Source organism: Gorilla gorilla, chromosome 9 (assembly GCF_029281585.2).
Source record: "Gorilla gorilla gorilla isolate KB3781 chromosome 9, NHGRI_mGorGor1-v2.1_pri, whole genome shotgun sequence".
Taxonomy (NCBI): Eukaryota; Metazoa; Chordata; class Mammalia; order Primates; family Hominidae; genus Gorilla; species Gorilla gorilla.
The window spans coordinates 55666033-55693099 of record NC_073233.2 but is presented as its reverse complement, the minus strand read 5'-3'; the positions used below and the strand labels follow the sequence as shown (position 1 = coordinate 55693099).

The 27067-nt window shown below is 35.4% G+C and overlaps 1 protein-coding gene and 1 pseudogene across 2 annotated transcripts in view; both read right to left on the bottom strand.

The window, feature by feature from the left end:
• LOC115936224 (metabotropic glutamate receptor 5-like) overlaps window positions 1-27067 on the bottom strand; it is a 381806-nt gene that overhangs the window by 152185 nt on the left and 202554 nt on the right. The gene's annotated exons all lie outside the window — the stretch shown is intronic.
• LOC134759338 (tripartite motif-containing protein 49D-like) lies at window positions 7066-12569 on the bottom strand (annotated as a pseudogene).

Sequence of the window (27067 nt, the reverse complement as noted above, 5' to 3'; positions counted from 1 at the left end):
GGATATTACAAATAGTATCAATAGGTGTACACACCCTCTGACATTAAGATAACATCCCTTTAGGATATTCCCAATAATATCCCAGGGTGTAGCACCCATGTGACATTAGGAGTAACATCTTCCTTGGATATGACGAATGAGATCACATGGTTGACACCCCATGTGATTTTAAAATTAAAATCCCCCAGGAATATTACTAATAATAACACAGTGTGTGCACCCTTGTGACGTTAGGAGTAACATCCTCCCAGGATATTACGAATAATATCAGAAGTACACACATTGTGACATTAGTAGTAATATTGCACGAGTAAAGTGTGAATAATATCACAGGGTATACACACCTGTGACATTAGGAGTAACATCCTCCTGGAATATTCTGAATAATATCGCAGGGTTTACACCTCCTGTGACTTTAGGAGTATCATCCCGCTAAAGTGTTACGTGAATAATTGTAAAATTACGAGCATCTCCCTAAGATATTATGAATAATATCACAGAATGTGTACACACATGGCGTATACCCCATGTGATGTTAGGAGTTACATCCTTTTAGTATGTTAGGAATAATACCACAAAGGTGTTCACACATAGTTAACAGCATATGTAGTATTTGGATTAACATCCCTCAAGAATATCACAAAGAACATCACAGGGGCTGTGCACACATGATGTACATGCCCTTTGACATTACGAGTACCTTTCCCTGACACATTTCCAGTAATATCACAGCGTTTACACCTTCTGTGACATTTGGAGTAACGTCCCCTAGGATAGTACAAATAATATCACAGGGTGTACATCCCCTGTGACCTGAGGAGTAATATCTTTCCAGAATACTACGAATAGTATCACAATGTGTACACCCCGTGTGTCATTAAAAGTAAAATTCCCCTAGGATATTATGACAAATAACACAGGGAGTACACCTCGTGTGACATTAGAAGTAACATCCCCTGAGGATATAACGTATAATATCAGAGAATGTACATGCATTGAGACAGCAGTACTAATATCTCTTTCGGATAACATGAATAATATCAAAGGGCATACATGCATTGTGAAATTAGTAGTGAACTCCCGCTAGGATATTACGAATTTTGTGACAGGGTGTATATGCCCTGTGACATTCACAGTAACGTTTTCCTAGAATATTATGAAGAATATTAAAGGGTGTACAGGACCTGTGATTTACGAGTAAGATTTCCGTAGAATATTACACTGTGTGTACACCCCATGTGACATTAGGAGTAACATCCCACAAAACTATAACGAATAATTTCACAAGGTGTACACCCCCTGCAACATTAAAAGTAACATTTCCCTAGAATATTACGATAATATCACAGAGTGTACACCCCCTGTGATATAGGGAGTAACATCTTCAGGATAATACAAGTAATTTGATAAGGTGGACAAACCCTGTGGCACAGGGAGTAACATCCCTCTAGGACATTACAAATAATATCAAAGGGAACACACAGCGTGTGACAATAAAGGTAACCTCCCCTTAGGATATTACGAATAATACCACAAGGTGTACACACACTGTGACATTATTATTAGTGTCCCACTAGGGTATTGTGAATAATATCACAGTGTGTACAGTCCTGTGACATCAGGATGAACATTCCCCTACAATATAACGAATAATATAGCAGGGTATACACCCCTTGTGATTTTGGTAGTGCCATCCTCCTAGAATATGGAAAATAATGTCCCACGGTGTTAACGAAGAGTGGCAGTAGAGGTAAAATCCTAGTAGTGGAGTAATATCACCCCGCCTCTCCCCCCAGGATATTACGATCCACGGTGGACACACAGCGTGTTTACGTTATTGTGAGTAATATCTTCTCCGCCTCTGGAGATTACCAACTATGTCATAGACGGGTGTACATCCTCTGCACTATTTGCAGTAATGGCATCCTCTTGCCCCTGGATATTAACAACAATATCACAGGAGTGTTTCTACCCCCAGCGGCATTGGGTGTAGTATCATCCTCTCCCACACTGAAATTAGGAACAATATCACTGGGGGCGTGTACACACCCTGTGATATTGAAAGTAATATCATCCTCTTTTCTCCTGGATCATGGGACCAATATCAATGGGAAGCGTACGCTTTCTGCAATATTGGGAGTAAGGTCATCCTCTCCCTCTTTGAATATTTAGGGCAATGTCACAGGGTGGGTGTACACTCTCTGCGATATTGGCAATATTATCCTCTCCCCAACCTGCATATTAGGAAAAATATCACAGAGTGGGTGTACACCTTCTGCGATATGAGTAGTAATATCATCTTCTCCCCTTCTTGATATTAGGAACAACATCACTCGGGAGTGTACACTTTCTTCGAGATTGAGAGTAATATCATCCTCTCCGCCTTTGAATATTAAGAGAGATATCACAGGGGGGATGTACAGCCCCTGAGATTTTGGGAGTAACATCGGGCTCTTTCCCTCCATGGATATTAGGAACAATATCTCAGGGTGGGTTTACACCTCCTGCTCTATGGGGAGTCGTATCCTCTCTTTTCCTGGATATTAGGGACAGTATCACAGGGTGGGTGTACACAGCCTGCGATATTGCTGTAATATCATCCTCTCACCCTCCGGATATTAGGAACAATATCACAGAAGGGGCGTACACTCCCTATGATATTGGGAGTAATATCATTTTCTCCTTCCATGAATATTAGGAGCAATATCCCTGGGTGGATGTACACCCACCGTTACATTGGGAGTAATGTCATACTCTACCCCCTGGATATTAGGAGCAATATCACAGGGTGGGTGTACACCCATAGCGATATTGGGAGTTATTAATATCATGCTTTCCCTCTCTGAATATTAGGAACAATATCACAAGGGGCGTGTACACCCCGGCACTATTGCGAGTAATATCATTCGCTCTTATTCTGGATAGTAGGAATAATATCACAGGTGGGGTGTACACCCTCTGTGATATTGGGAGTAATATCATCCTCTCCCAACGTGGATATTAGGAACAATGTCACAAGGGGGGCTGTACACATCTTTGATATTGGTAGTAATATCATCCTCTCCCCCTTGCACATAAGAAACAGTGTGACAGGCGGGGTGGACACCCCCTGCGATATGGGGAGTAATATCACCCTCCTCTCCATTCCTGGATATCATGACCCACGGTGGATACACAGCGTGTTTACGATATTGTGAGTAATATCATCCCCCCCTAGAAATTATGAACAATATCACAGATTGGTGTAAACCGTCTGCAATATAGGGAGTGATAACATCCTCTCCACCCCTGAATATTAGGAACAATATCAAAGAAGTGTTTATACCCCCTGTGATATTGGGAGTAATACCATCCTCTCCCATGTTGAAATTCAAAACAGTGTCACTGGGGGCGTGTCCACCCCATGTGATACTGAAAGTAACATCATCCTCTTCTCTCCTGGATCATGGGAACAATATCACTGGGGTGGTGTACACATCCTGCGCTATTAACAATAATATTATCCTCTCACGCCCTGCATATTAGGAAAAATATCACAGAGTGGGTGTACACCTCCTGCGATATGGGGAGTAATATCTTCTCTTCTTCTGGAAGTAGGAATAGTGTCACACGGGTTTGTACACTTTCTGTGATATTGGGAGTAATATCAACTTCTCCGCCTTTGAATATTAAAAACAGTATCACAGAATGGATGTACACCCCCTGCGATATTGGGAGTAATATCAGCCTCTACCCTCCATGGATATTAGGAATAATATCCCAGAGTGTGTGTTCAGCTGCTGCTGTATGGGGAATCATAGCATCCTCTCCCTTCCTGGATATTATTAGCAACAATATCACAGGGTGGGTGTGCATAGCCTGTGACATTGGGAGTAATATCACCCTCTCCCCCTCCGGATATTAGGAACAATATCACAGAACGGGTGTACACTCCCTGCGATACTGGGAGTAATATCATTCTCTTCTTCCGTGAATATTAGGAGCAATATCACCGGGTGGATGTACACCCACTGCTATATTGGGAGTAACGTCATACTCCACCCCCTGGATATTTGGATCAATATCACCGGGTGGGTGTACACCTACTGCAATATGGAAAGTAATACCATGCTCTCTCCCTCCCTGGACATGAGGAACAAAATCATAGGTAGGTGTACATGCACTGCGGTATTAGGAGTAATATTATTATTAATTATTATTTATTATTAACATTAATATTAATTACCAATATCAATATTGAGAAATAATTGCTAATAAAGTTTTCATATTATTAACATTAATATTAATTATTGGTACCTAATATTGTTTTCTAATTTATAAGATCAGTATCAATTGTTAGTATCAGTCATTATTAATAATTAATATTAATAATTTTATTGTCATTAATATAACTATTCAATAATAATTATCATTATTATCAGTATTGATTTTAAATCACTCATTTAACAAAAACTCAGGCTACATACAACTACGCAAAGGGCCTAACATTGTAAGCCCTTAGGGACTGCTTCAACCTTTCACTGACACAATAACACTTTTCAGCAAAGAACCCCTATGGCCCTCAACATCTACTATTTACCTTTATATTATTGCTCCAACCCTGGCCCTTTCTTTCGCTCTCCTATTGTGAACCCCCATCCCTATACCAGATCCTCTAATTAATTTTGATATAGGCCTCCTATTTTTACTAACCGTATCAAGCCTAGCCGTCTACTCTATTCTATGATCAGGAAGAGCAATTAAATTCAAATTATGCACTATTTGGCGCATTACAAACTGTAGCCCAAACAATTTCATATGAAGTAACCCTAGCCGTTATCCTGCTATCAATTCTACTGATAAGTGGCTCGTTTAACTTATATGCACTCATCACAATGCAAGAAATCCTCTGACTGCTCCTATCATCATGGCCCCTAGACATGATATGACTTGTCTTCACACTAGCAGAAACTAATCGAGTCCCTATATTATATATATATAATTTTTTATATATATATAATATATATTATATAAAATACAAATATATAAATATTTGTATATTACATATTTTATATATAATATAAATATATAAATATTTAACTATAATACAAAATACATAATATATATAATATATATGATGATGTATAATTTTTATACCCTCTGTAGAGGGAATTATTTTTGTTTCTATATCCATCCATAATAAAATACTGTGTCTGTCCATAATAAAAATACTAGTGAAAAATAGGAATTATAGTCACGTAAGAGATAAAAGAAAATCTGTTAGTATCAATATATTAACACATATAGATGGTGTTGGTTTTTACAGGGTTTAGTAAAATGCATTCTAATTTTCTAAACAATTTCCACATTACAGTACATTTATTTTTCTCTCTTTCATGATTGGAAAGAGTGCAACGATATACATCCCTATACAATCATCCTTGATTACATCTAAGGGAGCTTCGGCAGTAGTAACATTACAGGGTTAACATATTCATATAGGTATTACAGGGTAACCAAACAACATTCCGAATTCTTTCATCAGCAAAGCCCAGTGTAATCCTAATCCAGGTAGCCACTCTAATCAATGCAATTAACTCAGATACATAAATATATACATATAAATGTATATGTCTGCATGTGTGCATGCACTTAAATGGTTGCAAATACCATCGACTTTTCCTCTCAAACAGTATTTTTGTTGAGAATGAGGTATATTCACTAGTTCATCAAAAATCTTTTTTAAATTCTTAGATGATTACATTTGTTACAATGACCAGCTGGATTAGAATTAGATTAGGTTTAAAATGATGAAAGAATCTGGGAGAGGGGGCAGAGTGTTGGTTGTTAATTAACACATGGATCAAAGGAGAGCACTGATGTGTTTAGAAGCCACAACATGGACAGGATAAAAGCCAGAACTAACAATCCAGTTGTAAATCTCTTTACTGTGGTATTTTTTGCCATTTCTGCTCCATAAGACACACTTTAACCACTTTGTCATGGTATCTGCAGTACTCTATTTTAGTCTAAATAGCATTTTCTCTCAAATGCATTCTGTTTCTCTCTCCTTCAGCTTCCCTCCCTTCTTCCTTCCAGCTGTATTTTCTCACTAGCGAACACTAGTAGTATGTTCTCCCAAATTTCAGATTTCAGATGCGCATCTGTAAAATAACGTTATGGAGACACATTTTAGTTGCTATTGAATACTTGGTTGTTTTCATAAGTTCACAGCATTACTACTGTCCTCCAAAAAACGGTTTCCCATTTCCACAGCTAATCTCATCATTGACTCTGCCATCCAAGTTTATTCTAGGCCACTCTGGAAGAATCTGGAAAAATACTTAAAATACATTTTAAGTATTCATCATGCACATGTATTGTATTTTATTTTATATATGTTCAGGTGAATATCTTTCTCCACTAATGGTTTGCATTTCAATTCTTGTATCATGTTTTTTGAAACACAGAAGTCATCATTAATATAAACCAACTAATTTTTTTAATTGTTAATTTTTGTCCTGGTTAAGAAATCCTTATGAGAATATTGTGTCATGTTCCCCTTACCTTCAGGACTTGAATCTATTTGGAAGTGACTGTGTGTGTTTTGAGGTAGGAGTCAATATTTAGTTACTTTTTTAAAAAAAAAATTCAATTAATCCAGCATTGTTCTGATCACCTTGTGTTTTTCAATGTAGAAGAGCACACTAATAATGCGGGATTATTTATCTATGTGGTGAGAATTCCAAAATGAAGCCCAGCATGGAAGGTCAATTGATATGAACTCAAAGGATAGATTAGTACAATGAAACATGATGGGTAAGTGCAATATAGTTAGATAAACAGAAAGAAAAACAACATTTCCCAGTAATCATTAAGACTTCACTCCAAGTTTTTGCATGAAGCAAAATATCCCGACTCTCTTCCACTGATTTTAACTCCATTCAGACATGTCTGTCATCTATTATTTCACTCAGTGGCGGTGAGAAATAAAGAAAAAAAAACAGAGAATATATTTCATGCCATGATCATGAATAATGATTTTTCAAAAATTAATAAATAAAGAACCAATACATATACTTTTAGTGTTTTTACCACATTTAATAGTAACACAATAAATGAGTTTCAATAACATTAGAATGCAATTCAAGACATAAAACAGAACCTATTTGTCCTGTTTGATAAGGCACAAGGAAGAGGGCTTTCTGGGATAAAGGGGTTCCCACAGCAGATGAACACATTTCTGATTTGTCTCTGGTCAGAGATGAATACAGCAAAAGATAGGCCTGAGAGGAGGTGAGAAGGAGCAATTAGGGATGGTGTATATAGGGGAGCTTTGATTAACATCAACGAAGCTCACAGTTCTAGCTTCACAATCCAGGAATAATCCTACATGGTTGGTAGGTCTTGGGACATACTGCAGTGTAATTGGGGAGGTGGTAAAGAGACTGCACTGAATGTCATTCTTAACACTCCCAAGACTAAAGAGTCCCTCCTCTCCATATATATTGCCATTCTGATTCTTCCCTTTCCAATACTTATTACAGACACTGAAAGCCCAATTCCAAGAGTCCCCCACATGGACCTCCCAGTAATATTTGCCGGAGGTGAAAGTCTGAGCACCCCATGCAAGAAAACTTGTAGGTGTTGCAGTGATATGGGGCGCATTTTGACGGTCACATCCAATACAAATGCTTCTCAAATCTCCACATAGGAAGATATGACTGTTGGCTTCATTATAATGCAGAGTAATATCCACTGCAAAATAAATAAATAAATAAATAGAAAGAAAGAAAGAAAAAGAAAAAAAGAAAGAAAGAAAGAAAGAGAAAGAAAACATGCATAGGCATGTGTAAATAAGCAAAAATTGTTCTATCAAGAAGTTAATTTACCAGGAAATGTAAAGTCACAAGGACACTTTTGCTTGTAACTTCTAATAAAGTATAGAGATGATTAATATTATCTACAAGACAAACAAAACGCTAACCACAGATATTAAAATTGTTTTCAAAACTTACATACTGAGAGCCAAATGTAAGACCAACTTCTTTCAACCCAATTTTCAAAGCTAAATTTGCTCATTATATGCGCTAAATACTATGCTGTTATCAAGATCATTATTTAGAAATGTTTCTTATTCTTAAAAACTAGTGCTATCATTTTGGAAAGAATGTGAAGATTTTCAGTTACTCAAGAACTGCTCTAGATAACTGGATAAAAATCCATAAGTACATGTCATAAGTGATCATTTAAAGCAGATTTCTGCAAAATATTTTACCAGTCTCTCTGTGGCCCTCCATGTTAGCTTGGGGCTGAAGCTGGATTTTAGACTTAACATGTAGCTTTTCATATTGCAATTAAACTGAACTTCTTTTTGTTTGTAATTTTACTTGTATTCATAAAATGATTTCTTTTTATTTTTACCCATTAACTAATTTTTTTCTGCAATACATGATACATATCCATTTAAAAAATTAAACACCCCCAGCAATCCCCAGTAAACCATAATCCCCAAAAGAACAGTTCTTAGCTGTTCAAATGAATACACTAAGGAAATGTAAAATTTTGTATTTAACTTTAAATAGCTCACCTTCATTCTGAGCATTGTTCCATTTGCTCCTTTTTTAAATTTGCTACACTACTCCTTTTTCCCATTACATTACTCAGTACATATGAGGACAAAATGTATTTGTTTTTCACTATCTTTCAAACTTATTGCTATAAATCTGACTATACAGACACAGATACAAAAGGGTTGCATGATTATGTTGTTCACTTATGTCGATAAAGAAGTAAAATATTTGATAAAGGACGAAATATTACCTATGTGGTCCTAACAATAATAATATTTAGATAGTGGGAGTGCTGCCTATGGGTGGAGACTTACCTCAGAATTAGATGAGCCTGTCCCTCAGTCCAGTGATGGGCCCTGCACTGAGCTCTAGATTCAGAGGCTGGGACATGTGCAGTAGCATGGACTCACTTCTGGAAGGAAAAACCTGCAGTTACAACATCTACAGCCGTAAAATAAATAAAAATCACTATTTCTATTTAAAAGACAGTTCATGAGAATCCTCTGAATCCACAAATTTGATTATTCAAAAATTATTACTTCCTTTTTGGAATTATTTTCTATTTACAGTTTCCAAATTTTAAAGCATAGTGGGAGAGTCTGAGTCAGAATTCAGTCTGATCTTTCTTTTTTTCTGCCCCAAATGTGTAAGGTTCCTTAGCCTTATGGCCTTGAGAATATTTGGAAATGAAATTCTGAGTTCCACTTCTTGGCAGACTCCCCTGACATCTTTGTCTGAAATAGCAGGGTTTTGGGGAGACTGCTGCATCTGCTGCTTCCTTTTCAAGATAAAGAATGTGAAACTTGTTCTAGACAGCTAGACCTGCCTTTTAGAAACAAGCTTCCCTAGAGACTTATACAGTTCTAACACTCCACAGTTTTTTCAACCTATTTTTCAGGACTGTTAACTGATATGTATGTAGGTATGAACAACAAATCATCAACTTTTTCACTGCTAAAATACTTCCCCCACTTCTCTCCTGCTTCCTCTGGTGACTTTCTAACCATCCACAAAACAAAACTTTATCTTTCACCCATGCAGGCTTTTAAGCAATAAAACAAACTCAGGAATAAACACTTTTTTATTTCACTAATTATTTATTTATTTATTTATTTATTTATTTATGTATTTATTTAGTATTCTTGTCTTTTCTGGTGTGAGAGTGAAAGCAGATGCAAAAACAAAAAGGTAGTATCAATATCTTAATCATTTATGCCATGACTTTGGTAGAGCCTGCTTTGATATTCATGGAAACTGAAGGAATATATGCTAAATCTAGGTAAACACTCACCTGTGTAATATGTCTCCAAAACCCTGTAAAAAAAATAGAAATATGTAGGACATTTCACAAGATGCATCTTTCACTAAGTTTAGTGTGAAATTTGGAGTCAGGCACAGAAAGACAAATATTACGTGTTCTGACTCATATATGTGGGACCAAAAAAAAAAGGTTTTCTCATGGAAGTAGATACCAGAGGCTGAGAAGGGTGTGTACATGGGTAGTGTGTAAATAAGAGAGGTTGGTTAATGGGTAAAAACATACAATTAGATAGAAGAAAAACATTCTAATGTTTGTTAGCTGAGTAGACTATCATTAACAAAAATATATTGTTTGTTCTAAAATGTCTATAAGAGAGAACTTGAAATGTTCCCAACACATAGAAATGATAAATATGTGAGGTGATGGATACTGTAAATACCCTAACCCTAACATGATCATTACTCATTCTATGACTGTAAAAAAAAATCATGTGTACCCCATAAATATGTACAAATATGTATCCATGACAAAAGCAATTTAAAAAATTACTTTTTTAAAAAATTTGCCAAATATTATTTTTTTAAATTAAAGTTAAGTAAGAAAACAGATTTTGGCGTGTACAAAAAGGTAACTTGCGAGAATCTCTATAAATCATCTTGAAGCATAAAGACTTGTATTCATGACTTGATAAGCTATTAGAAAACAATAAAGCTTTAAAATATTCTGAACTAATGACTGAATGATATCTAATCAATATTCACTTTATTTTAATTAAATTAAATTAAATTAAATTAAATTAATTAAATTAATTAAATTAAATTAATTAAATTAAATTAAATTATAAAATAAAAAACTTTCTGCTAACCTAGGAAAAATTTTTTATTTGAGCTGTATATTAAAAGGCACCGAATCATACTTTAGTAAGTAATTTGTAATCACAGGTAAATGCTATTTCAGATGGTACAAATTCAATATCATTAACGACTGTGTTACAGTGGCCACTTTAAGATAAAGATAATAAAGTACAACAGCATAGACAAGGTATACCTAGTGAGATATTCATTTTTCTAGCAAAGTAGCCATTAAATATATTGTTTAAATTTATCCATCTCATGTGTTAGGGAAAACTATCATTAGAATCAAAATCAAACTATTATAATCATAGTAAAGATACAAGTAATTTTGTTTTCTTTGCTACTTTTCTTTTTTTCATAGTATCTTTACTTCTCTTTCCATAAATCAGACCTCGATTCACTGCATAGAAGCTTGTATACTATTTTCTCTATCATCTCTTATTTTTCATTTTCCCAAACCCTACCAACCACTATTTATTGTTTTGTACTTTTTACTATACTCTTTCACATGTATCATAGACACCCCACATACTCTCATTTATTTATTTTTACTAATGCTGTTCTTTCTACGTGGAATACCTTTTTCCATGTTGTACAAATTCAATTCCCTAGATTCCTTTAGGATGAAGACTACATCTTCTCCATAGTGCCATTATTTAATTACAGTATTTGTATAATCTCTGTAATTTGTAATTGCTAAAAAAGTTTATAATTGTGGATCCTTCACCTTTATAACAAGGCTGATTATACTCATGATTTATTTGATGCTGAAAACTTGGTTAAAAATATAAACCATGATGTTGAATTTTTTTCTTAGGAAACATAACTCACTTTAAATAATGTGTTTTATCATGGGATTTCTAAAATGCCTCAGAGTCAGGAAATGAGTTAAGGTACTGAGTATTATAATAAATTAGGCTTAAATTAAAATAGATATTCTATATTATATATGTTGCCTGTTGCATATATTCATTATATTTTGGATGTATTTACACATCCTTCTTTTCAAAACTGTGAGCCCATAGAGGGTAGTTAATGCTTTATTTAACTACATATCATCACATGGTAGGTACTTACGTATTTCTTCTACAGAAAAGTAGTACGGAAAAATCGGCAAAAAAAATTTTGGAAGAGTAAATACATTTTTCTAAGCAGAACACCAAGCAGATGCTAAAAGAATGTGGAAAATACTTTTTCAGAAAGTATTCACTTCAGGAAATACTAAATCTTTGCAAAGAAAAGGAATAAGTTTAACCTTCTACAATAGAACTTTATTTTCCATCTTAGTTGGTCCAAATTATCTTTTCCTCACAAGGAAATTAGGATTCCCAATATAAACAATTATTTTAAAGTATATTTCAAGTGGCTTTAACTACTAATATCCTGTTGCTACTGTAAACACAGTTCATTTTACTGACAACTACTAGTGAAGTAAAACTCAGTCATTTCTCATGTGAGTTGTGACATTAGTCTGGCATGATATCATCCCCTAAATATACATATAAGCAGTGTCCAGTCTCCACTTCGTGTCCTTTAATGTGAATTAGAAGTGTTCATCAAGAGATCTTGGCCCAAACTGCCCATATTGACAGGGTTGTAGCTTAAACTAGTGATTAACCAAAATGGCCAGGAGTGGGAAAAGCTTGACAGTGAAGCACCTATTCTTATTTTATTAACAGTTTCATAAAGATGTTCTTTTGTTTGATGCCATTTTTCCCACTACAGCCATATGTGCAATGGATGTGGCATTCTAAACTCTGTATTACACTCATTTGTTTACATTTATCTCCTGTTACTAGACAGTGTTCTTTAATGGAGATATTTCTATCTTCACAACAAAACATTGTATATACATATTTTTATGCAAATAAAGAAGGAAGTTAAATGATGCAAGAAATATTCCTAAAAATTCCTATATAATTGAGATTTAGGTGTTTAGGAACCTGGACATATGATTAACGTGAAAGTTTTAAAGCCAAAGGACTGGAATAAAAAGTTATCATTATCATGCACCTTCATCAAGGTACCTGAATTATAAATGTCATGGATATGAAAACTTTGCTAACAAACAGTTTTCCAAGTTTTGAACAATGGCCCAATTATTTCTCATCCTGCCCTGGAGTCTTTCTATAACACAACCCATATACCACAGCATTAAGCATAAGGCACGGCATTATTGAATCTCATCCAAGGTATTTATTATTGGAAGTACCAGAAGGATCTCATTTAGAAAATTTGCTTTAGTTATTACTCTAGGAATGGATTATGTAGTAACATTTGATAAGCTCTTCAACAGTAAATTAAGCAGAAAACAAATTGCTAGTATAATTATGTAATAAATGTAGAGAAGTTATAAGTTTATAACTATGCATAGCCCCACTCATGGGTTTTAAACTATATGTATAAAACATTATTTAAAGGAATACCAACCAGGGCTACTGAATATTGCCGTAAAAGTACATGCCAAGTGGTTTGCTGAGTGGTATGCTGAGTTGGTGAACTTTTCTTCTGGCTATCAAGTATGGAGTTAGAGAAAGAAGTTCGATCTTAAGAGCAAAGGTACATGTTGACCAAATAAATTTAGATATGGCAGAAAACAGGAAATCAGATTATTTAAAGAAGAATATGTGACAGTTTTAACTGCCATACATGTTGAGGACAACAAGTTTGAGTGTCATATTTGGTTTGGTAGATTCCTGAGCCCTGGAATCAAAAGTTGATTTTCAACATGTATCTACTTCCTCCAGCAACTCTAGTTCATATAATTGGGTTGAATGAGCTGATACAAACAAAATTGAAAGAAAACCAAATTTGGAAAGAAATTTTTAAATTTCTGTGAAATAGCCAAGTACAAATGCCAAGTAGGAAATTAAATAAGAACATTCTGGCTAAGAGAATAGAAGTCTGAGTTGGAACTATTTGGGAGTCCTCAGAATACGGATAGCAACAATAATAGATAAAAGTGTAGGAAGTGAAGGAAAGAGATCTCTGAGTTATACCCTAAAGAATTCAAATATGTGTGCATTAACTGAGAAGGAATAGCTCACAAAGACAATGAAGAAGAAGAAGAGAAACCAAGATAATATATTCTTATGGAAATCAGGAAAAGAAACTGTTTTTACATTCTTTTTTAAAAAACATTTACTCTGTTGAAAACTAAAGTAAGATGTGTGGTGAAAAAAATCCACTAATTCTGGCAACATAGTAGAAGATATATAGGAGTAGGCTTGTGTGAATGGGAGTAAAAAAAGTGAAGACAATATATTTATACAACTTTTTTGAGACACTTGGCAGTGAACAAGAGCTAAGAGTATGGTGGTGATTAGAGGAGAATCTGGAAATTCAAGAAGTTTTGTTTGCTCATATTAAGAAGGGGTTATTTTAGGTAAAGTACTTAGCCCAGAGCATGGAACAGAGTATGCACTGAATACATGATTTTTTAAATAATAATCATCATCACCATCCTCAACATTTATCTAGATCCTGTAAAATTATTTGGTAAAAGGTTAATAATAATATGAACAAATTATTGCACTATTCACTCCAAATGTGTTATTATTAAAACCAACCAACCTAATGAAGTTGCTATTATTTCCCACATTTCTAAAGAAGGTGTTGATGCTGAAAGAATTTGCCAAATAATTGACAGCTAGTAAATAGAAGAGCTGAAATTTCAACCCTCATTCTGTCAAATTTCAAAGCCCATGCTCTTTGCCTTCCATATATTGTTACTCTTAAGACACTGGGTAAAAATTGTTCAATTTAGTCCTGTGGTTCTTCCAAAGGCCTGCTACTAAATGTTTCATTTGAAACTAATTCCAAATGCTACTGAATTGAATTTGTCTCAGCAAACATATTATTTAATATATAAGTATTTTGCTTAATTTCCAAAAGATTATAGATGATTCAGTACTCATGTTGCTGATAGATGGTGTTTAAATCTCAGAGCCTTTCTACAAAATACACAATGCTTAATCATAGCTTTTCTATGGACAAAGTCCTGTAAAATAAGAGGGGGCTCTTGAAAATAGACTTACCATATTATCTTGTATTAGTTACTTAACTACATCATTGCTGAAGAGGGAGAAACTTCAGAGGGGCCATAGAAAATGACAAAAACAGTGATTTTGGTGTTAAATTTTTTGTAATATTCCAAGCTTTTATTATTTTTTAAAATGGTTTGAGATTTGCATAATAAAAAATCACTTTTTTAATCTTCTTAAAAATATTGGAGTCTTCCTCATTTTTTTCCTCTGGCTATTCTTCCTAGAGGAAAATAAAAACTTGAGACAGAAGCTATGACCCAGATTCGCACTCTAAGCTTCAGAATTCAACTTCTTTCTGCTTTCTTTGTAAGCTGTCAAATTCACAGCTGAAGCCTTCGGTGCATGTCTCATTAAAAGTAATTCTGTTTCCACAGAAAGGAGAAAACTCTATACGGAGCTGTGTATCAATGGGTCGGGTGGATTGGTGAGTTATTTATTTTGCCTGTTTTAGCTCACTAGTCACCAATGATCCTTGATTCTAACTGGATCTAATGACAATGCAGAAATTCTCCCATCACCAGCTGAAGGCAGAAAATCCTCTACAGCGTAGCCAAAACTCTTCATGCTTGACAGCTTTTGCTGAAAAAAAGTCGCTTCTTTGACAGCAGCTCTCTGGCCTGCCACCACCTTCTCCAGTTTGGATCTGTGCTGTCTGGGTTCTGTTGTAGCCAGATTCCCTTTGGAAGGACTTGGTGTCTAAACACAGTACTGAGAGGAGGAACTCACTTTGGATGCAGAAATGAGAAGAAAGAATTAAAATGTAGTGTAATGGCTGTGCTGTCATTGTTGCCAAATTTTGAGCCTCATTTAAGAGTGGGTAACTATGCTGTGTTCAGGCATTAGAGCCTTGGTGACTTTCCTCTATAATTTAGACTTGTGCTGTCCAGTTTAATAGCCACTTGCCACATTGAGATGTTCAGTGTAAAACAGAAAATACATTTCAAAGACTTAATACAAAAGAAAGAATGCAAAATATCCCATTAATATGTGGATTACATGTTAAAATGATAGAAGTTTGGATATATTGGGTTAAATAAAATGTGTTATTAAATTTAATATCATTTATTTTTACTCTTTCTTAAAATTACAAATATAGCTAGCATGATATTTCTATTAGACAGTACCACTTAAGGCATGCAAAGAAATTTAGATCCTATACATTTCAGGGTAGAATTCAAACTTCTTAGGATATTTAATGGCATCCAAACTTTTCATGACCTGCTGCTTGACTCTTCTCTCCAGTCTCACCGCCTGCCTTTTCCTGAGGCACAGCACATGCTCCAGCCATAACAAAGGATACGTAGATCAAATACACTAGGCTTTTTTACATCCCTAAATTTCACACAATCTCTCTTATTCCTGGAATACCCTTCTATTTAGCTAATTCCTACCCATCCTTCAAGAGTCAGCTGAAAGTGACAGAATTATCTAAATTAAGTTTTTATTGTTGTTGTTGTTGTTGCTTTTTCTGAGACAAGGTTTCACTCCTGTCACCAAGGCTGCAGTGCAGTGGTACAATCACGGCTCACTGCAGCCTCAACTTTCCAGGCTCAAGTGATCCTCCCACCTCAGCCTCCTGGTTAGCTGGGACTACAGGCACACAGTACCACACCCAGATAAATTTGTATTTTTTTTGTAGAGACTAAATTTCTCCATGTTGCCCAGGCTGGTCTTGAACTCCTGGGCTCAAGCAATCCCAGGAGGCTTTGGGAAGCCTCAACCTCCCAGAGTGAGTGCTGGGATTACAGACATGAGCCACCACACCTGGCCCACAGTTCTAAAGAGATATCTTCCACTGTACTCTCATTGCTCAACTCCCCTCCAATGTCATAGGATATTGTTTATGTTTTATTGTAATTACGTATTTGTCTTACTCCATAAAAGACTGTGAGATAGTTAAACAAAGGGGTTAATTACACCCTTTATCTCTAGAGCCTAGGCAACCTAAGTATTTGTTGAATAAATAAATTTTAGAAAATGAACAGCAATTTTTCATAAGTAAATTACTGAGCATCCACTATGAATCATTGTGTAGAGCAGCTTCTGTTATTGAAGCTACTCTGCATTCATTGTGATATAAAAGCACTAAGCTGGGCTAAGATAAGATATAGTATCAAGGACAGCACAGCTTAGTCACAAGTGCCCTCGACAGAGTGAGGAGACAGTGATTGAAAATGTATTTGTTTGATTTATCACTTACATGGTTTTTGGGAAATGGCTTACCTTTTTATGTAAATTTGTCTCCTCAATTACAAAATTATATGTATTCTAAGAAACCTTAGGGAGTAGATTTTTAGACCTGCTCCCTACATTGTTTTGTTATATATATGTTTTTCTTTTTGTGACTAGTTTATTTCACTTAGTAAACTTTATTGTTTTTGGGGGAAATATAGGCATTTTCATAAAAACATTGTTTATGTTAACATGCAGAGTAAATGAATAACAAGCACTTAAAAATTCTCAGTTTTAAATTCAAATAGAATAAATGTCAATAGATATATCCACTGCATATTTCTATGGTGCCACTAGTTGCATTACTCTGATTATAAAATTTAATGTTTGTCTTTTTACTATATGGTGACTAGTGTGACAACGACTGTGTAGTATTGATATTGTATCTATAGGGAAGATTTTATTTTTTCATTTTTTTTAAGTTCTGGAACACGTGTGCAGGATGTGCAGGTTTGTTACATAGGTAAATCTGTGCCGTGGGTATTTGCTGCACCTATCAACTCATCACCTAGGTATTAAGCCCAGCATGCATTAGGTATTTTTCCTGATGCTCTTCCTAATTATCATCAGAGCAAACAGACCATCTGCAGAATAGGGAAAAATGTTTACAATCTATCCATCTGACAATGGTCTAATATCCAGAGTCTACCTGAAACTTAAATAAATTTACAAGAAGAAAACAACCCTATTAAAAAGTGGGCAAAGGCCATGAACAAACACTTCTCAAAAGAAAATATTTATGCAGCCAACAAATATATGAAAAAAAGCTCAACATCACAATCATTAGAGGAATGCAAATCAAAACCACAATGAGACACCAGTTCATGCCAGTCAGATGGTGATTTTTAAAAAGTAAAGAAATAACAGATGCTGGTGAGGTTGTGGAGAAATGGGAACACATTTACACTGTTGGTGTGAATGTAAATTATTTCAACCATTGTGGAAGATGGTATGGCAATTCCTCAAAGGTCTAGAGTCAGAAATGTCATTTGACCCAGCAATCCCATTACTGAGTATATACCCAAAGGAATATAGATCATTCTATTATAAATATACAAGCATGTGTATGTTCATTGCAGCACTATTCACAATAGTAAAGACATGGAATCAACCCAAATGTCCATCAATGATAGACCAGATTAAAAAAAAAATGATACATATACACCATGGAATATTATGCAGCCATAAAAATGAATGAGATCATGTCCTTTGCAGGGACATGGACTGAGCTGGAAGCCATTATCCTTAGCAAATGAATTGGGAAACAGAAAACCAAACACCACATGTTCTCACTTATAAGTGGGAGCTGAATAATGAGAACACATGAACACACGGAGGGGAACAACACACTCATATATATTATGTTGACCACATAGACAGTAGAGCTGAAAATAGCCTAAAGAGCATAGAAAACTGTAAAATACTTTAAAAGGAATTATGTTTAATTAGAATTGTCTGATATTTAACTTTTATTTTTTATAGCTTAATTATTGTTTATAAAATTTAATTTTTAATAATGGCTGTGTTTAACAACAGACGCTTAAAAATTTAACAGCTCTCTTACAATTGCCTAGATGAACTGGTTCCAGCACAACACTGGACTATGCCAATAAAATATCCTAAAATTCTTCTAGTCAATGATCTCTGTCATATTTTCAGTTACTCCATGACTTTGAAGGGACCACTGACTTAACTGGCTATAATAGAGACTCCCTTTTTATAAAGATCCAGTACAATAAAGGTGAACGTTTAATGATGTAGAATGGAAAATATTGTTACTTCTGTTTTGCTGTACTAGGAAGAGATCTGTTCATAAAGTATAATTTAAATTTGACCCTGCAGAAGGAGTTGACTTTGCCATTCTAGATGGAGTAAACAGAGCATAAGCAGGTTAAAGTGGGTAGTATGGGGTCAAGATCCAGTCTGCCTACGGTTGAGGCTATACGATGGGAGGGCAAGTAGGCTAAGATTACAAGGGGGAGGCCCAAACTTGATACATAAAGAGGTGCAATAGAAGAGGTTTCCGAAGGCAGGTAACATGAATTAAACTGCAAGTAAGACTACACTGGCAATAATAGGATAAGAGAGTACAGTGGCGCTCCAGAAGGATACAATAGAGTATCACAATGACAGAGTTTAAAATGAACAAATTTGTATTCTTAGGTATTTTACTCCCTTTGTAGCAATTGTGAATGGGAGTTCACTCATGATTGGGCTCTCTATTTGTCTATTATTGTTGTGTAGGAATGCTTGTGATTTTTGCACATTGATTTTGTATCTTGAGACTTTGCTGAAGTTGCTTATTAGCATAAGGAGATTTCGGGCTGAGATGATAGGGTTTATTAAATACACAATCATGTCAACTGCAAAGAGACAATTTGACTTCCTTTCTTCTTAGGTGAATGCCCTTTCTTTCTTTCTCTTGGCTGATTACCCTGGCCAGAACTTCCAATACTATGTTAAATATGGTGAGAGAGGGCATCCTTGTCTTGTGCAGGATTTCAAAGGGAATGCTGCCAGTTTTTGACCATTCAGTATGATATTGGCTGTGGGTTTGTCATAAATAGCTCTCATTATTTTGAGATACATTCCATCAATACCTAGTTTATTGAGATTTTTTAGCATAAAGGGGTGTTGAATTTTATCGAAGGCCTTTTCTGCATCTATTGAGATAGTCATGTGGTTTTTGTCATTGGTTCTATTTATGTGATGGATTACATTTATTGATTTGCATATGTTGAACCAGCCTTACAAGAGATGTGAAGGAACTCTTCAAGGAGAACTACAAACCACTGCTCAAAAAAATAAAGAGAGGACACAAATAGAAAAACATTCCATGCTCATGAATAAGAAGAATCAATACTGTGAAAATGGCCATACTGCCCAAAGTAATTTGTAGATTCAATGCTATCCCCATCAAGCTACAGCAACCAAAACAGCATGGTACTCATATCAAAACAAATATATATAGACCAATGGAACAGAACAGAGGCCTCAGAAATAACACCACAAATCTACAACCACCTGATCTTTGACAAACCTGACAAAAACAAGCAATGGGGAAAGGATTCCCTATTCAATAAATCATGTTGGGAAAACTGGCTAGCCTTATGCAGAAAACTAAAACTGGATCCCTTCCTTACACCTTTTACAAAAATTAATTCAAGATGGATTAAAGACTTAAACGTAATACCTAAAACCATAAAAACTCTAGAAGAAAACCTAGGCAATACCATTCAGGACATAGGCATGGGCAAAGACTTCATGACTAAAACACCAAAAGCAATGGCAAACAAAGCCAAAATTGACAAATGGGATCTAATCAAACTAAAGAGCTTCTGCACAGCAAAAGAAATTAGCATCAGAGTGAAAAGGCAACATACAGAATGGGAGAAAAGTTTTGCAATCTATCCATCTGACAAAGGGCTAATATCCAGAATCTACAGGGAACTTAAACAAATTTACAAGAAAAAAAACAACCCCATGAAAAAGTGGGTGAAGGATATGAACAGACATTTCACAAAAGAAGACATGTATGCAGCCAACAAAATATGAAAAAAGCTCATAATCACTGGTTGTTAGGGTAATGCAAATCAAAACCACAATGAGATGCATCTCAGGCCAGTTAGAATGGTGATCATTAAAAAGTCAGGAAACAACAGGAGCTAGAGAGGATGTGGAGAAATAGGAACACTTTTACACTGTTGGTGGAAGTGTAAATTAGTTCAACCATTGTGGAAGACAGTGTGGCGATTTCTCAAGGATCTAGAACCAGAAATACCATTTAATCCAGCAATCCCATTACTGGGTATATACCCAAAGGATTATAAATCATCCTACTATAGAGACACATGCACACATATGTTGCAGCACTATTCACAATATCAAAGACTTGGAACCAATCCAAATATCCATCAATGATAGACTGGATAAAGAAAATGTGGCACTTATACACCATGGAATACTATGCAGCCATAAAAAAGGATGAGTTCATGTCCTTTGCAGGGACATGGATAAAGCTGGAAACCATCATTCTCAGCAAACTAACATAGGAACAGAAAACCAAACACTGCATGTTCTCACTCATAAATGGGAGTTGAACAATGAGAACACATAGACACAGGGAGGGGAACACCACACACTGGGGCCTGCCAGGGGATTGGGGTCTAGGGATGGATAGCATTAGGAGAAATACCTAATGTAGATGACAGGTTGATGGTTGCAGCAGACTACCATGGCATGTGTATACCTATGTAACAAACCTGCACATTCTGCACACGTATCCAAGAATTTAGAGTATAATAAAAAAAATACATAAAAATAAAAGCACATAAAATGAACAAAGGCCTGATTTTGGATGTTTACCATGAAATGAAGCATTGACAATATGCAAAGCCACTTTTTAATGTAATTTGGTAGAGTTTGACATTCCTCTGTAATACAAAGTAAATAATGATCTTTGGAATTAGGCCATACAATCTTGGCTTTTGTTGCCATTGCTGTTGGTGCTTTAGTCATGAAGTCTTTGCCCATGTCTATGTCCTGAATGGTATTGCCTAGGTTTTCCTCTAGAGTTTTTATGGTTTTAGGTATTAGTTTAAGTCTTTAATCCATCATGAATTAATTTTTGTAAAAGGTGTAAGGAAGGGATCCAGTTTTAGTTTTCTGCATAAGGCTAGCCAGTTTTCCCAACACCATTTATTAAATAGGGAATCCTTTCCCCATTGCTTGTTTTTGTCAGGTTTGTCAAAGATCAGGTGGTTGTAGATTTGTGGTGTTATTTCTGAGGCCTCTGTTCTGTTCCACTGGTCTATATATCTGTTTTGATATGAGTACCATGCTGTTTTGGTTACTGTAGCCTTGTCGTATAGCTTGAAGTCAGGTAGTGTGATGCCTCCAGCGTTGTTCTTTTTTTTTTTTTTTTTTTTTTTTTGAGACGGAGTCTTGCTTTGTCGCCCAGGCTGGAGTGCAGTGGCGCGATCTCGGCTCACTGCAAGCTCCACCTCCCGGGTTCACGCCATTCTCCTGCCTCAGCCTCCCGAGTAGCTGGGACTACAGGCGCCCACTACCACGCCCGGCTAATTTTTAGTATTTTTAGTAAAGACGGGGTTTCACCATGTTAGCCAGGATGGTCTCGATCTCCTGACCTCGTGATCCGCCCACCTTGGCCTCCCAAAGTGCTGGGATTACAGGCGTGAGCCACCGCGCCCGGCCTCCAGCGTTGTTCTTTTTGCTTAGGAGTGTCTTGGCTCTACAGGCTCTTTTTGGGTTCCATATGAAATTTAAAGTAGTTTTTTTTTCTAATTCTATGAATAAGGTCAATGGTAGCTTGATGGGAATAGCATTGAATCTACAAATTACTGGCAAAATGTTACTTCATTTGGGATTGAATATGAGAAAATGCAAGAAGCTTAGTTTAGAGGCTAATGTAGTAAGGAGTCCAAATGAGAAACAACAGTAACTTGAAAGAAAGTGATGAAAGCAAAGACTATATCATACATGGGCTGTTCAGTTTTAGGATGTTTTGTTGTGTCTTTTTTCATAAGAAGTTTATATTAACTTCTTAGTGTCATGTCAGAGTACTGCTGGCTTTTGTTATAGGCAAAACTGTGTCGTATAGCAAATTCCTATGTTGCAGTCCTAACCCCAAGTACCTCAGAATGTGACTGTGTTTGTATACAGGGTCTTTAAAAAGGAAACTAAGGCAAAAAATTGTATGGGTGGCCCCTAATCTAGCTGAATGGGGTCCTTATAAGAAGAGATTAAGAAATACACATGCACATTATCATGTGAAGATGCAAGGAGAAGATGGCATCTACAAGCCAAGGAGACAGATCCTCAGAAGGAACACAGCCTATTAACACCTTGATCTTGGACTTCTAGCCTCTAAAACTATAAGGAAATACATTTCTGTTGTTTATGAACCACTGAGTCTGTGGGTTTGTTGTTATAATATCTCAAGCTAACTAATATAGTCCTCTGCAGCTGACCAAAACTTGCAGTCACAAAAAGTACCCAAATCCTTAGGCTAGATGAAATTAATTGTATTGTCATAGAGATCATGATACTTGGAAAGGGCATTGGCGTTTGCCATATACAGACTGAGTTTGATTCCTGTATCCACAATTTCCTAGATACATGACCTTAGACAAGTTATTTAAATGTCTCTGAGCTTCAGTTTCCTTAATCATATCAGATACAGTAGGCCAATCACCAGACCAAAGTCTGGCACAGGATAAACACTCAACAAAATTTAGTTTCTGTCTTAGCTGTCTCATAATTTCTTCTTCTCAGTAGGCAATCATAAAGAGCTCTTATGAGAATGGCTCTGAAATTAGATGAAATTTGAACTTCACTTGAGTTAATCAAAGCTGATTTCAAATCCTAGCTCTGACATCTATTAGTTTGGATGTTGGAGCAAGTTACCTAATCTCTCTAAGCCTTTGTTTTCTCATCTATAACATTTTCATAAGGTGGTTATGAGGATTAAATGCTATTTTGCATGGAAAGTGCTTATATCAGAGCCAGACATATAAATAAGGCTATAGTAGTATTTTTTAATATTAATTACACATATTTTTATGAGTTCTTATTTTGCTACTAACTTCTTTGTTGTTGGTGTTTGTCACAACTATGACACACTCCTGAATGAAAACCATCTATTCTTCATGTTTCACTAACACCTATGGCTCCTAACTTATATTCTCAGTTAGATACCTGGCAAATGTTAATTCAACTATTGCCAAGCATTCTTCCTAGAAATTTAAAACTAAAACTGCTCATTAGATATGCACTGAGTATTCAGTAGTTTTTCCAAAGTAATAACATCTTAGTACTTCTTAAAAACATGGTCCTTGTCTCTATTGCTTATGTAGGCACCTCACGAAGCAAATTAGAACAGATATAACCCCTGTAATCAGGGATCTTAATAGCTAAAGCACCTTGATTGGATTCCCCTAGTGTTTTAATAAAATCACTTATGGTCTAATTCTCCTGTCCTCATTTTGCTGCTGATGAAATCCCAGGATAGTACCAAAGTATTGGCTTTTTTCAACTCTGCTGCACTAATGTCTGCTGTTTTCCTTCCGCATGAATCCTTTAATCATACCTTTGAGATACTAAAATGTAAAAACCATTTGGGATTATCTTTAATCTCAAGATAGCTGTAATTCTGCCCAAGCCTCCAGGGAACACTTCTGGCTGAGAAAAATCCTGGAAATGGAAGTCCTATCTATTCCTATTTCACTGAAAGGATGAATCAGTTTTAGAAACATTTCAAGGACTCAGGATTACACTGGGTCATGAGCTCATGAAATTGTATAGGTAGCTATGGAAAAAGGAAATAATCATGGATGTGCTTTAAGTTTAATCAAAAACTCATTATTATTGACACAAAAATGGTACCTGTCCAGTTTCCAAGAACTCCAGTAGTGCAATGACTGTTCATAATCCCTTCTCCTGGAAATAGATCCCTGTTTCTCTGTTTATTTGATGTGTGTACATGATCCACTTTACTTAATAAATTGTAAGGCATAAATTTTTAAAAGTGTTATAATAATTTATATTAATAAAGTATAAGTACAATTTTATTTTGGATTTATAACTCTTCAACCCCCTAACCTCAGTTATTGGCTTAAAAGACTGAGATGTTACCTAAACTGCTCATCGGGCCTTTTGCTTACGTTTTTTAAACTCAAGCTAATAGAGAATCACTTTATTCCTTGAAAAATATTTTTATTCTCTTCAAAAATATGAGCCAACAGCAGTCATTAGCCATGGTTCCAACCTCATGAAGAAATGAAAAGAGAGAAGAATGCCTCTACAAAAAAGAGGGGAAATTAATAGGTGTAAGGAGGTGAATCTGTCAGTATAAAATCCCTGGTTATATTTTTTTAGTGGCCCCTACTGTATCCCTGTTTTTTCACAATTACATAAACAAGTAGATTCTTTTTGCTTGATTTTAATTTCCATAACTTAGCGTGATAGCATCCTGTCTTTCTAATAGAAGTAAGAAAAAATATAAGGGAAGAAATAATTCTAGGGAGAGGTTAGAACTTTAGTTAGGCCACAAAGAAAGGGTAGAAAAGAAGAAATACTTCGCTATATGAAAGGATATTCTAGATATGGGACAGAACTTTATAGGGAGTGGAGTGACAGATACGGATATAAATTATGTTTTTGGTTGTCATTAGATTTTTCTGAATCATAGGGCCCATATGTGTGAACAATGGGAGAAAGCACTAAAATAAAGAGAAGTCCCCAAGTCAGACAGAGTTGCAACCTAGTAATACACTAGGCAATGCAGACAGTTTATATCTCAAGCATGAAAGTTATAGAATGAAAATAATATTTAAAAATATTTTTCTGGCAATGGTTCATAAGGGTGACTGGAGGCAAAAATGGTGTGTGAGAGAGATCCATTGAGAAGCTACTGAAAAAAATCCAATTGCGAAATGACAAGAACTTTAAATAGGTCACAAACAACAGAAAGCAAAGAAAGAGTTAATCATAAAGCCACTTCTACAAAGAAATCATGGTGTTTGGTACCATATTTTGTCTAGGGCTAAGTAATACATAAAAAAAAAAAGAGTTAAGAATGATTTCATAGTTTGTAGTCTGATAGACCAACTAACAGATAGGATAGCCAGGCAGTAGAAGCTGATGTTTGACAGGGAATGTTGTGTTCCATTGTGGACACATGGATTACCACAAGGAATCTACAAAATGACATTTTGGACTCAAAAATTAACCTAATAATGGAGCTCTCATGAGAGGTCTGGGCAGTGGGGGATGTGGGTGTACGTGTAAAAATGAGAGGTAAAGCCAAGAAACTGAGTGAAGAGAAAGAACAGAGAGCTTACGCCAGAGCTTTTGCTCAGAATTAAATAAATGATTAAAGGGAAGAAAGGTTGTTTGAAAATAATAATAATAACAGATTGAATGTTCCCACCCAATACAAAGAAATGCTAAATATTTGGATGATGGATATGCTAAATTAGTGTGATGTGACCACTATACATTATATGTACTGAAAACACCACTACTTACTCCATGAATATGTACAATTATTATTGTCAATTAAAAATAAAATTTAAAAGTGTTGAAAAATATATCAATGACATCTAATATTATTGAGAGTTAGAGTTGGGTAAGCTTTTATGCACATAATCTCAATGATGTTCAAAACAACCCAGTGAGACTGGAATGAAACATTATTCTCATTTCCCAGATGAAGAAACTGCAGCAGAGAGATTAAACAACTTACTCAAGGTCAAATAACTATTAAAGGGACACAGAATAAGAACTTAAAATCAGTTCTAATATCAAAGCTTAGGTATTTATATGCAAGCCTGTTCAACCTACTGCAGGAAAGAAAAGTGGTCACTGGAAATAGAGGAGACCTACATGCATCTAAGAAAGACGATGATTCCAGAATGGAAAGGTGCCCTATAGTGTTAAATGCCATAATGCAAATAAAGATAACTAGGACTGAAAGAAGGCAGCAAGACATGGTGGTTAGTGACCTGTAGCAGCATTGTCTTAGTGAAGCAAGAGAGCATAAATCAGACTTGAGTGCAAAGTTAGGATGAAGAATAGGAGGTAAAAAGAATATTTATGGAATGCAAATTCTAGTATATGGAAATGAAAGAAAGGAGAGAATCCATCTAAGTCAGGTAAATCCACATTAGCAAGGAAGACCCTAGCATATTAAGGAAGATTTTATTCATGTGATATTTTCATTCTTCAGAGTTATATAAAATACTATATGTACTGAAAAGGAATTTATAGGTGTTGAACAAATTGCTGCAATTTCAAACTACATAACTTATTAAAGTTATTTACTAGACTCTTAAATATCTTGTAATCCCATAACAAAAAGGAGATAATAGGATAGAAATAATTATACCCTATAAACAGATGAAAAAAGTTCAATAGAATTCATTAACATACTGAAGGTCACAAAATTAATAAATGTTAGGAAAAAAACAGGCTGCTGAATTTTATCAAGCACTGTTTCCATTATATCACACAGAAACCTGTAAATCTAATTATCTTTCAACTAATAGAAAAACCTACATTTTTAGTGAGAAACAAAATGAGATGGACAGAGAGGAACAAATT